Here is an 11,596-nt window from a genome sequence, read left to right on the forward strand (position 1 = left end):
ATCTTTTGGATATCAATTTTGTATTCTACATGCAAATACCTTTCATTTGATATATCACTCGATAGTTTAAAAGTATGTTTAGAGTAGTTAACAATGAATTTCCTAATTTTATATCACATTTATGCAAATTGGGTACCCATGTGAATTATGCAAATTAGGGGGTTATGGCCCTACTTGGCAGCTCCACATCGTCAATTTTCTTGAAGTAGAGATAATAAGCTTTCAAATGATGTATGATGTGGCTGTATGTAAGGTGGGTACATTAAGTGTGAAAAATAGGTGAGCCTGCCGCTCGCCTATAAGTATTAGTTCAATTATAACCTACTGGCTACATGTAGCATGTTGTGAATTTATATTCTGTAGGAATTCAGTAATGCTCATTTCATGTCTGAAAAACGTAGAATTACCTTACGTCATTGTCAAAATATTGTAATTGCGGACATCCTTATTGAGTTATTGTCCTGATGTCCGAAGAAAACGCAAATATTTCTTTCTAATTACGTTGTTAATGGAAAACATATCTAAGAGAAAATGACGTTCACAACAGTTGTGAACTTAGACTTGTGCTTTCTTTCACTGGTTTGACCGATAGCTACAATTGATGAACGCCTCCAAGATACAAGTTACTCATATCATCTTGTGAAATGAGAAACTAATCCTCTCACGCAGCAAGCAATGTCAAAACAACGCTATGGCAATAAAGCAGCAGAGCATTTCCAATCAATAAACGATTTATCCCTCACCTTTCTCCCAATAATGCAAAGCTACTATTTATGTTAAAATGACAACTGGTTGCTTAATATGCGAACACTTACTTCCATAGTCAGTTCCTTGCATGAACCGATTGTAATATTATCATCATAATATTCAGAATAGCATTTGAAGCACTCGACGGCAAAAATATCTTTTATCTTTTTTCCCTATAATGAAGACAATAGAATGTGATTTAGACATTAGACATTTGATATCGTAAACGGAAAAAACATATTAGACGGAATTCGTGGGTCATTGAAAAGCAAATGGCAGACGAATTTTTATTCGTTTTAACATTTAAATAATTTCAGAGAGAAAATCGTCTGCTCAAAGATGTACAATTTCAAAGTTCGTGAATTGCTTTAGCAAGATAGTGCAAAACAGCTGTTGAAATACCCAATGAGTACGAAGTAATCAATCATGCCGACCTTTTCGTCTGCTACTGACACACTTAAGGTGCTGTCATATCACAAGCAATATTGAAAACGTAATGATTCTTCGCGAGTATAGAAAAGGTCTTAAAATATCCATGTTAGTTTCTAGTTAAGTCGTTTCAACGTTTCAAATATCAACAACAGAGCATGCGATGAAGCGTTTGAAATGACTTACATCCTTCGTCATTAACTGGTTCTAAAAATGACAAAATGTTGCTTTCTTGCTTTGGTGGTGTCGTTAGTAAGAAGAAAGAAATATTCTATGAAAATTTATTTCACAGAAATCATATCTTTTATAGTCACTTAGAGGTTTGGTTATGTCCATACGTCCGCCCGTCCGTCCATCCGTTCACGCAGATATCTCAGAAATGCCTGGAGTGATTTCATTCAAACTTTGTACAAATATTACTGCATATGTCATACATATGCACATTTATTTTTTTGTGATACGATCAAATATGGTCGCCGTGCAGCCATTTTGTTCGATTCTTTTTCATGTATGGAGCCTTAACTCTAGCAAATCTCAACCGATTTTATTCAAAGTTGGTGCAAGGACATTGACTTATATCATACATATGCATGTCAATTTGTTTCACAATATGATCCAATACGGCTGCATGGCGGCCATTTTGTTACACTTTTGTTATGTACGGAGCCATAAATCAAGCACGTTTCAACTGATTTTATTTAAAAAGTTTGTACAAGGACATTGACTTATGTCATGCATATCCGTATTGATTTGTTTTGTGATACGATCCAATATGGCCGCATGGCGGCCATTTTGTTACGATTTTTCATGTACGCAGCCATAACTCAGGCACATCTCAACCGATTTTATTCAAAGTTGGTGCAACGACATTGACTTATATCATACATATGCACGTCAATTTGTTTCATGATATGATCCAATATGGCCTCCGTGCGGCCATTTTGTTACGATTTTTTTTCATTTACTGAGCCACAACTCAGGCACATGTCAACCAACTTTATTCAAAGTTGGTACAAGGACATTGACCTGTATTATACATATGCACGTCAATTTGTTTCACCATATGAGCCAATATGGCCGCATTGCGGCCATTATGTTACAATTTTTTCATGTCCTTAGCCGTAACTCAGATATGTATCATTGGATTTTATTCAAATTGGTTTCACAACCCGATGCAATATGGCTGCCTTGTGGCCATTTTGTTAGAATTTTTTTCATGTCCTTAGCCATAACTCAGACATGTATCATCGGATTTTATTCAAAGTTGGTACAAGGACATTGACCTATCATGTCATAAATATGCATGTCAATTGGTTTCACAATCCGATGCAATATGGCTGCCTTGTTGCCATTTTGTTACAATTTTTTCATGTCCTTGCCATAACTAAGATATGTATCATCGGATTTTATTCAAAGTTGGTACAAGGACATTGACCTATCATGTAATAAATATGCATGTATATTGGTTTCACAGTCCAATGCAATGTAATGGTTGCCTGGTTGCCATTTTGTGACGATTTTTTTCATTTACAGAGGTATAACTCAGACATATTTACATCAGTATCGTTCAAATTTGGCACAAGGACATTGACCTATGTCATACATATGCACATAAATTTTTTTAACGGCATGTGACAGTATCATGTCAATTTTTGAATTTTGTACTTAGTCTGATATGTCAAGAAATACTGAAACAAATTTCATGAAACTTGATACAGATGTTAAGCTCACATTGCTTTAACAGTGAAAGAGACATTTATCAGTGTCAAGTTAATTACTTTGTAATTGCATTATGTAATGAACTTTCCTAATTAGAGTGATATATCCACAAATACTGCGTTAAATTTGATGCAACTTGGTACAGATTTTGATCTCATAGTGTTGTAAATACAAACAGTGACACTTAGTGGTATCATTTATATATAACAATTTATTGCTAGTTTGCATATACATAATGGACTCTTGCTTTTAGGGTGAATGTCCAAAGTACTTCATCAAACTTTATGAAATATGGTACTGGTGATAATCTGTCAGTGTTTGGATAGGATGCAAAATGTTTGGCAGCATCCTGTCGATTAAGTACTAATCGATTCATTTTAATGACCTTTTGTAATTAGTATGGTGGCTTACAGTGGTTTTATGTTTTCACCACCATAGATCTCATTATTGGCCATAGAGCCCTATATGTATAGCAGTATTTTTTATCACAGACCTAATTTATGAAAATGACTCTTTTCTTCTCAGATGACTTGTAATTAAAGTACCCCTTAACAAGTGGGGACTGTGTCATTGTCAATGACTTGTTCATTGATATAGCGATGTACAAGCTGGTAGGTAAATCAAAATCCCTTCACGGTTTAGAAACGAGTAAAGTAGCATAACATTTGCAAGGAAAAAAAACGTAAATAGTGGTACTGCTTTCGTTAAATATGATATGTCACAACAGTCAAAGCTTTACCATGAACGTAAATGTGATAAGCAAATAAATTGTGAAATATTACCAGGTCTTTATTATCAACTTCATCTTCCAACACGGCGACGACTCTGAAAGTTTTTGTTTTACCAATATATGGTCCGACGGCCACGTAGGTCGTAATGATCTTGGTCTTGGTCATGTTTTTGATTTTATCGGGCAAGGCCACCAATTCATCGAAGCAGTCGACTCTATGTGTTGCGATGCCATTCCAAATCGCGTTATCGTAAACTTTCCTGGCGGTATGTGTACAAATCCACGGCTTTGAATGAAATGGCAGATCGACGCCGTCGTCGGCGTTTGCGACAGCAAGAATAATTGCGATGGCAAAGGTAATTCTCATTTTATTTTCTAAATAAGAAGAAAATATTTGTTATTAAAAACCGTGCCAGTAAATTTTGCATAGCATATTTTAATGTAACAATGTACTGTATTTATACACTTTGCAAGAATTTTCTTGAGAGGTATCTAGCTCTGTATTTTAATACCATCTTCTGGATCAAATGTTATAAGTGTGAACGGCATCACTATGATGGAAAAAGAAATGTTCAAATTCTAACAGATAAATATTGCCACAAGACAATATGTGTATCTATTTAGTACTAGGAATTTTCCTACTGATTATTGTTACTCTTCTACAACTTTCTATTAAGAATGACCTGGTCATGAAATTACAAATGATAAAGGTATTGAAGCAAATAAAGGCAGCAAAGCACCAGTATACCTACCAGAGCTTTCTAGTCTTCCCTTGTGTATTGTCAGACTAAGACTGTACACGACAGTTCCCCCAGTATTTACGAATGCGTATTCTTTTACAGGCTCAAATGGACAGAAACATACTATTTCTTCCCCAGCAGCCAATAAAAAACCAGGGTATTTTCAGCTCCAAAGAAGCAACCAATACGATCTTTGGTTATTTTTGCTCTAGTAGGCTAGTAGAAACATGTATATTGGTTATTTTTGTTCTTAGCAGTACCCAGTGCCATTTGATACTTTATTCAAATTGCTGCTTTTTTGATATAGCAAACTTAAAGTGGCACTCCCACTTGGTAACATTTTTAAAGCACATTTTTTAATGCCAACGGTCGATATTTGACGTGGCGACTGCGCGCGGATCGCGAGATATCGATAAAAACATGTCTTCAAAAAAGTAAAAGTTTAAATTCCGGTGGCCCTCCTAAATTCAGCTTCCGAACATCGAACGTTCGGCACTGGGGCCATTGTCAACTAAGCTATGGGTACGAGTCTTTGCTGACGCTGCTGTAGGGCGTCGGTGATCGGTCATGTCAAGTGGAAAGTCTTACTGACTTACTTGTCTTACTGGCCGCCGCGTGGTACGCATAGACGCATACCAAGCGCGCGGCGTACTGTGTGGCACACAGGCGCTCGACTAATTTTAAAATCACTTGTCTGTAATTTTAATGTTGAAACATGCATTTCATTAAATAAATGTGCAAACGGAAATCATGCGGACTGCTTTTGAGACATACAGAGAACGGCGCCCAGTGCACGGCTGTGGCAGGCCGCCCAGCTCTACTGTTACTCATACACACTTACACCCCCTTACACATGTTAAACTTAAAGGTACGAAACTATTGGGAAGATAATTTTTAAATTTTGACAAAATAAACGATTTTGGCCATCCTCGAGATTCAAACTTTAATGTAATCAAGGGAATACTTACAAAATTGATCGATTGGCTTCCTAACTTGTAAGTCAACATAAACCTAGCTACTGCTGATAAATCGGGAAATGTTTTTCTATGGACAAGTCCCGTGCCACCATCATTTCGAAAGTGTCGAGCTTGAAAGTTGACGCATGCGCATACTTTCCTTTTAAACCATTGCGTCATTATGATTCTAAGTGCGCTTGCGCGTGAAAAAACTTCCCTGCAATGTTGAGCAATGAAATCATGTCATCGGATTACTGTACTGAAAGCACGAGGCCAGCACATATTACAACAATGGCTCAGTCCGTGGCGATGGATACGCTGCAGCAAAAAGCGATAGGTGCTGCCCTTGTTGGCCATAGCTTTTTCTTGACTGGCCAAGCAGGTTCTGGAAAGACAAAAACACTCATAGAAATCGTGAGAGCGTTAAGGAGAGTAAAGAAGAAAGTGCAAGTTACAGCAAGCACAGGTATGGCTGCAACTCAGTTAGCAGATTGAGAGCCACAACCCTACATAAGTTCGCTGGCTTACTTGATGGCCGTTTTAATGATGCAGAGTCAATATCACATGTCAACAACTGCAGTTCAACTTCCATGGCAGCAGTTTGGGAGAAAATAAGAAATATGGATACGCAATTCATTGACGAGGTGTCAATGGTATCTGCTGCCATATTTCTACAAGTTGATCTTGTTATCAGAACGGTTCGGAAAAGTACCAAGCCATTTGGTTGGAGTGCAATGTATCGTTTGTGGTGACTTCCGACAACTTCCGCCGGTACCAAATACGCCTTACAAGGATTATGGTCATTATGTCTTTGAGACAGGACTCTTTAAAGACGCCATACACCATGTTATAACTTTGTCAACAATACATCGGCAGAGAGATGAAGATTTGATTCAAGCTGTCAATGAATTATCAAATGGGACTGCATCAGAATATACATTGAATCTGATGAACAGACTTTCTCGGCCATTGCCTCCAGGAATCCTCCAACTTTACTGTATGGGCTTAATTATGACGTTAACAAGACCAATTCTGATCGACTACTTGATATGCCTGGTAAGTATTTGTGATTGGTGCATTATGATGTTTTGAGGAACTTCATCACTGGTAATAATAGTTGATAATGCATGCAAGCTTATGTATGATCATATAAAAAAATCATCATTCAAGATAAACTTTTAAAAAGAAATTTAAAAATTACCTATTTGGCTTGTAATTTGCCACATTTATAATAATGTTGATACCATGAATGGTACTTTTTTCAGTAATGACATCATGCTTTTTCTCCACATGTGCATAGTATGTAAATGTGTCAAATTGTGACTCCTACATCCATTGAATTAATAGCTAACATTTCAAATCATAATAATGAGGCTGGACTTGATCAGTTGGTTTGCTTCTATTTTACAGTATGTTTCTCATTACAAATATTATTTTTAATATCATCTATGCTGTATTTTAGAGGTAATGATAATAATTAATTATGTATGAGAATAAATTTATATTATTATTATTATTTTGCAAATTAAGTAACATACAAATTAGGTTGCATGATGGTAATATAACTTTAATTACATACTTACAGAGAATATGGGAGACACAGTACCTGAAGGTTCACAAATGTTGTTGCATATGTCTGTCAAGCACAAATTGTTATTCTTGTTGCAAATATCTGTACCTTTGGGTATTTTTTCACCATTTTTGTTTGTTGTATCCATAGCATTGAGGTAATTTCAGTTATTTACTTTCTCAACATACATGATTTGTGTGTGTACAGTCTTTTTTCCGATGTCTAAAATGTCTAAAACAGAATTCAAGGCCACATTTTAATCATTGAATAACAGTAAAATTGGTCATAACACATATACAAAGGCTATATTTACAAATAATATCCAGGGTAATTGATATTTTCGGGTTGCATTGGAAAAGAAACTGCAGTTAAATATACAGGACAAAAGCAATAAAAAAATAGCTGAAAAATACAAAGAGTGTGTCTTCAATTTACATCATGTATTGGTTTTTTCCTTCTTTTTTTAGGGGTTCATTTGTGCATTGTGAATATACATGTAGTGGTGCCTTCATGCCCCTGTATTGGACTTTCTGGAATTGATTGTCTGTCCAAGGATAGTGCTTGTGACTGTCTTGGCATATGCTGAGTATGTTGGATTCCATCGTACAAACCCCTCTCCTGACAAAAATGGTTTTCTACGATATCACTGTTGAATAGTGCTGGCACCAAGCCCCAGCCAGGAAATTCTTGGGTGAATGACCTGGAAACAGACACAAATCCAAAATGCAGGATTTAAGGTCTTCCCTGCATTGTGCACACATTAACATTTTATTCTTTGCAACATTTATAGACTCAGATTTATGAACATCAATTTCCAAATTTTCAAACCAAGAGCCGATATTTTCTAATTTGGTCAAACGATCACTATCATTGGTTGTGATAGGTCTATTGTCTCTGAATATTTGTACAAGGGATTAAGTTTGTTCTAGGAAAGATATTGCTCCATTCAGGTGCACACCATTTGACAGGCTTACCTGATAACATTTCATCAAGTGCAACATATTTTTATCCAGCATTTCCTCTGCAAGATGGTTTCTCATCTTTTCAATCTGAGTAGGATATAGGTGGCTGTTGGTTACTTTATAATAAATTGGTCTGTAATTTGTTTTCCAATCCCAATTAACTGCTTCCACCCAACTTTTCCAAACAATATACCCCTCTTTATTCTGCAGTTTCCTTGTATGATGATCCCAATCCCCACTTGACAGAACAGCATTTCTTATTTTTTCAAAACGTGTGAAATGTCTTGACAATGAGCAACATACCTGTCTGGGTCAAAGAAATTTGAACTCAAGAATTTTGCATCAGCAGGTGGCCTACTGAAATGCATAATGTGTGAAGCACCTGTTTTGTTCTCCCCAATCTTGGCAGATATAGTCAACAATAAAATCCCATTCTTGGAGCTTGCCAATCACATTCCAGATATTTATAAAAATCTCTGATGCTTTTACTGTGTTTGCCGGGTAGTGTGCTATAGGTTAACGAAATCCTGTATGCCCAAGAAATATAAGCTGCCATGCATCAGTGGCCAACTGACGTCTAACTTGTTTGTTACCTATTACAGATAAATCAAACGCTTCTTCACCTAGATCTATCAGGCCTAAAATTTTCATTTCATTTCCCTTCCTTTCAAGTACAAGTTCATCCTGAGTTTTACACTAATCATGAATTATACCACCATGCATCCCTGGCTCAGGAATATTTGCTTCTTTTGCTGCTTTGTACATCCATTCAAATATTGTATCATGGATTCCACTTGCCTGTGGTGCACAATTTTTGTAATACTGTAACAATCTACCAGATGGTAAAATGAGCATTCTACTGTTTATTAAGTCTTGGTATGCTTTGGGGCTTCTGATCCATAACGTTAGACAGTGTCTGATAATTTTGGGGTCCCATCTCCTGGATTTTGGGCTTTTACATGTCAGTGCCTCATGCTGGCTTTTCAGAAGAGCTTTCATCTCTCCTGATGCAGAAGGGCAAACCCTATCTAGAACGGCTTTATATCCTGGTGATCCTCTTGTGATAAGAAAATTTTACCATCACCATTGCATCATTTTCTACAAGTGTACTGTCGTTTCCTGAGTTAATCTGACTATCTGTAGAGTTAGAGGTCTCTCTTGTAAAAGTTTCTGGCAAAATTGACAATCTTTCATGCAGTGCTTTCTGACAAGTGCGACAAGCATCAGAAACTGCTGTCCAGTTTAACACTTGTTGGCACTTTGTGTCACGCAGTCGGTACTCATCAGGATTCTCACTGTTGGTCGTGGTGTATAATTCTTTTATCATAGATCCTGGTGGGACTGTTGTCTTGGATTTTGAGACAGCAATGCCAATGCAGATTTTTAATTTGTCAACTATATTCATTACACCATGAACCTCATCCTTAGTAGGTTTAAAATTGTTTGAAATAGACAGTCTCTTCAAATCTACTTCAACATTACGCACTTGCAGTTTCCATTCAGTTTGAAAAAAATGTTACTGTCTTGAAAACCTGGTTACCATTACACAGTTTATTTGACAGGACCCCAACTTGTAATTCATTTTTTAAATCAGAGGACAGTTCAAGCACACTTGCTGGGAGGAACTCTTTGTGAAATATTGCTCATTGGGTGCAGGTTAACTGACATGTCTTCCTGGTCTTTAATTTCAGGCCATTGTACACGGTGTACTGCTTTCCAGTCAAAGGCTCAGTGATTTTCCCGTTTTTACTGTGAATAAGGCTTGCAACACTTTTGAAACATGTTGTGAGTAACCCTTTCAGCAGATTCCTTGAAGCTTTTACATATGCATCCCATACATCTACCTTTTTCACTTTACTTGACTCACTTATTAAAAGATTGTTAGTGCTCCTAAAATTTTGAGGAAATTAGATGAGTAAATTTCATGAATATTCCTTAATAAAATAGACTTGACTAGTCTGACAAGACAGAAAATATACAATAAATCATGTAGATATTAATTCGTGATCACAATATTGTCTGAAAAAAGGACAAAACTTATAGAGTGTCCCTTAAAATATGTTAGATATTAGTTTTATAACAGTTTTAAGGTGCATTTCTAATAAAATATTTCACATACTTATTAACATTATGGTTTTTTTATACAGGGTCAATACAAAACTACAAAGCTATTGATAGTGGTGATACCAGATATTTAAAGGCTTTTGCAGCACCTCAAAACCTGTATCTCAAGAGGGATGCTCCCGTTGTGCTGACTGTCAATTTATCTGAAGAACTGGTGAATGGTCTAATTAGTAAAGTGGTCGATTTTGCTGAGAATGGACCTAGGGTGCATTTTGAGTCAATCAGTATGACAACATTAATAACACCATACACATTTTCAAAATATTACCCTGGAATGAAGAAAAATGTAACCACACGTCGGCAAATCCCATTGACCTTGGCATTTTCACTCACAGTACACAAGGCGCAAGGTTTGTCTTTAGACCGATTACAAATTGACTGCCGTCATATGACTCAACCTGGCAACTTGGTGTTGCAATAGGTCGTGCCACACGCAAGGCAGGCCTCAGAGTTTTAAACTTCAAAAAATCTCTTCTCCGGCCCAAGCCAGACAAGGTGACAGAATTTTACAATTCGCAACCTCAATATTCAAGAAAGACAACAGTTGCTGTATTTTCAATGACTTGACAGAACTTCCTGAAAAAAAATTAAATACAGAAGAGAACATTCGCATTACTATGTTTGAAGGAGTGAATGATGACATGGGCGACAAAGAGGAGGAGACAATTATGTTACAAGTGGTAGGTGAAGTATTAAACAAACTTGACAATGCAACAAAGCCACTCCACCTGATTGTACCGATGGCCTTGACTGTGACAATGACATACCAGACTACATGCAGATTCATAACATCCCTAAACAGCTAAAATTCAAAGAAACATGTACACAAAGTCAGCAAGACTTAAATGCTGCTTTTGATGAGCTGGAAGGTAGCAGACATTTCATGTCATTTTGTTATAAAATATGGTCAAAATATAACAATATATTAACAAGTACAGTACTCAGTCATGACCATCCAAAAAACACAGATATGACTGAACTATATGCACAAATGCTCAATACATGACCAGTGATGAATATCTATCAGAAGTTGCTCGTCTCTTTGGTAGACGCAAACCAAGTAAACATGAATACAGTGCAGCATTTAGAGTTGCTGTTGTCATCAGAGAGAGACTCATCAAGGACGCAGCTAGGCCATACAAAGAACAGACTTGCCAAAATAATGAGAAACATTTTGAGAACTCTGAGGCTGGAAAAGGCAAGATAAGATATATTGGTGGATGGTGTGTAGCCAGCACTAAACACTTAAATAAACAAGAAGTCAAGAGGAACTTATTTTCACCCTCTGGCAAGAAAAAGGCTCATATTGCTCACATGTATGTTCAATACTTAGAACAACTGGAAGAGGATGAACACACATTGCTTCAAGAATCGAAAGAAAAAGCTTCACTAGAAGAAGTTAGTAGGAGTAAAATGTCAGAAGAAGTTTAACAAATATTTCTGATGAGACATTCTATTTTTTCATAAAATTGGACAAAGAAGTAAGAATCCTTGAATCAGAAAAAAAAAACTTCCATGTACATGGAGCAAATTTCTTTAGTCACATTCAGACAATGGTATTAAATCATGAACAATTGTATTACTCTTGGACAAAGTTGTTCAAACCCGTGAATCCTGAA

The sequence above is a fragment of the Ptychodera flava genome, assembly GCF_041260155.1.
Source record: "Ptychodera flava strain L36383 chromosome 23 unlocalized genomic scaffold, AS_Pfla_20210202 Scaffold_23__1_contigs__length_28996876_pilon, whole genome shotgun sequence".
NCBI classification, from domain to species: Eukaryota; Metazoa; Hemichordata; class Enteropneusta; family Ptychoderidae; genus Ptychodera; species Ptychodera flava.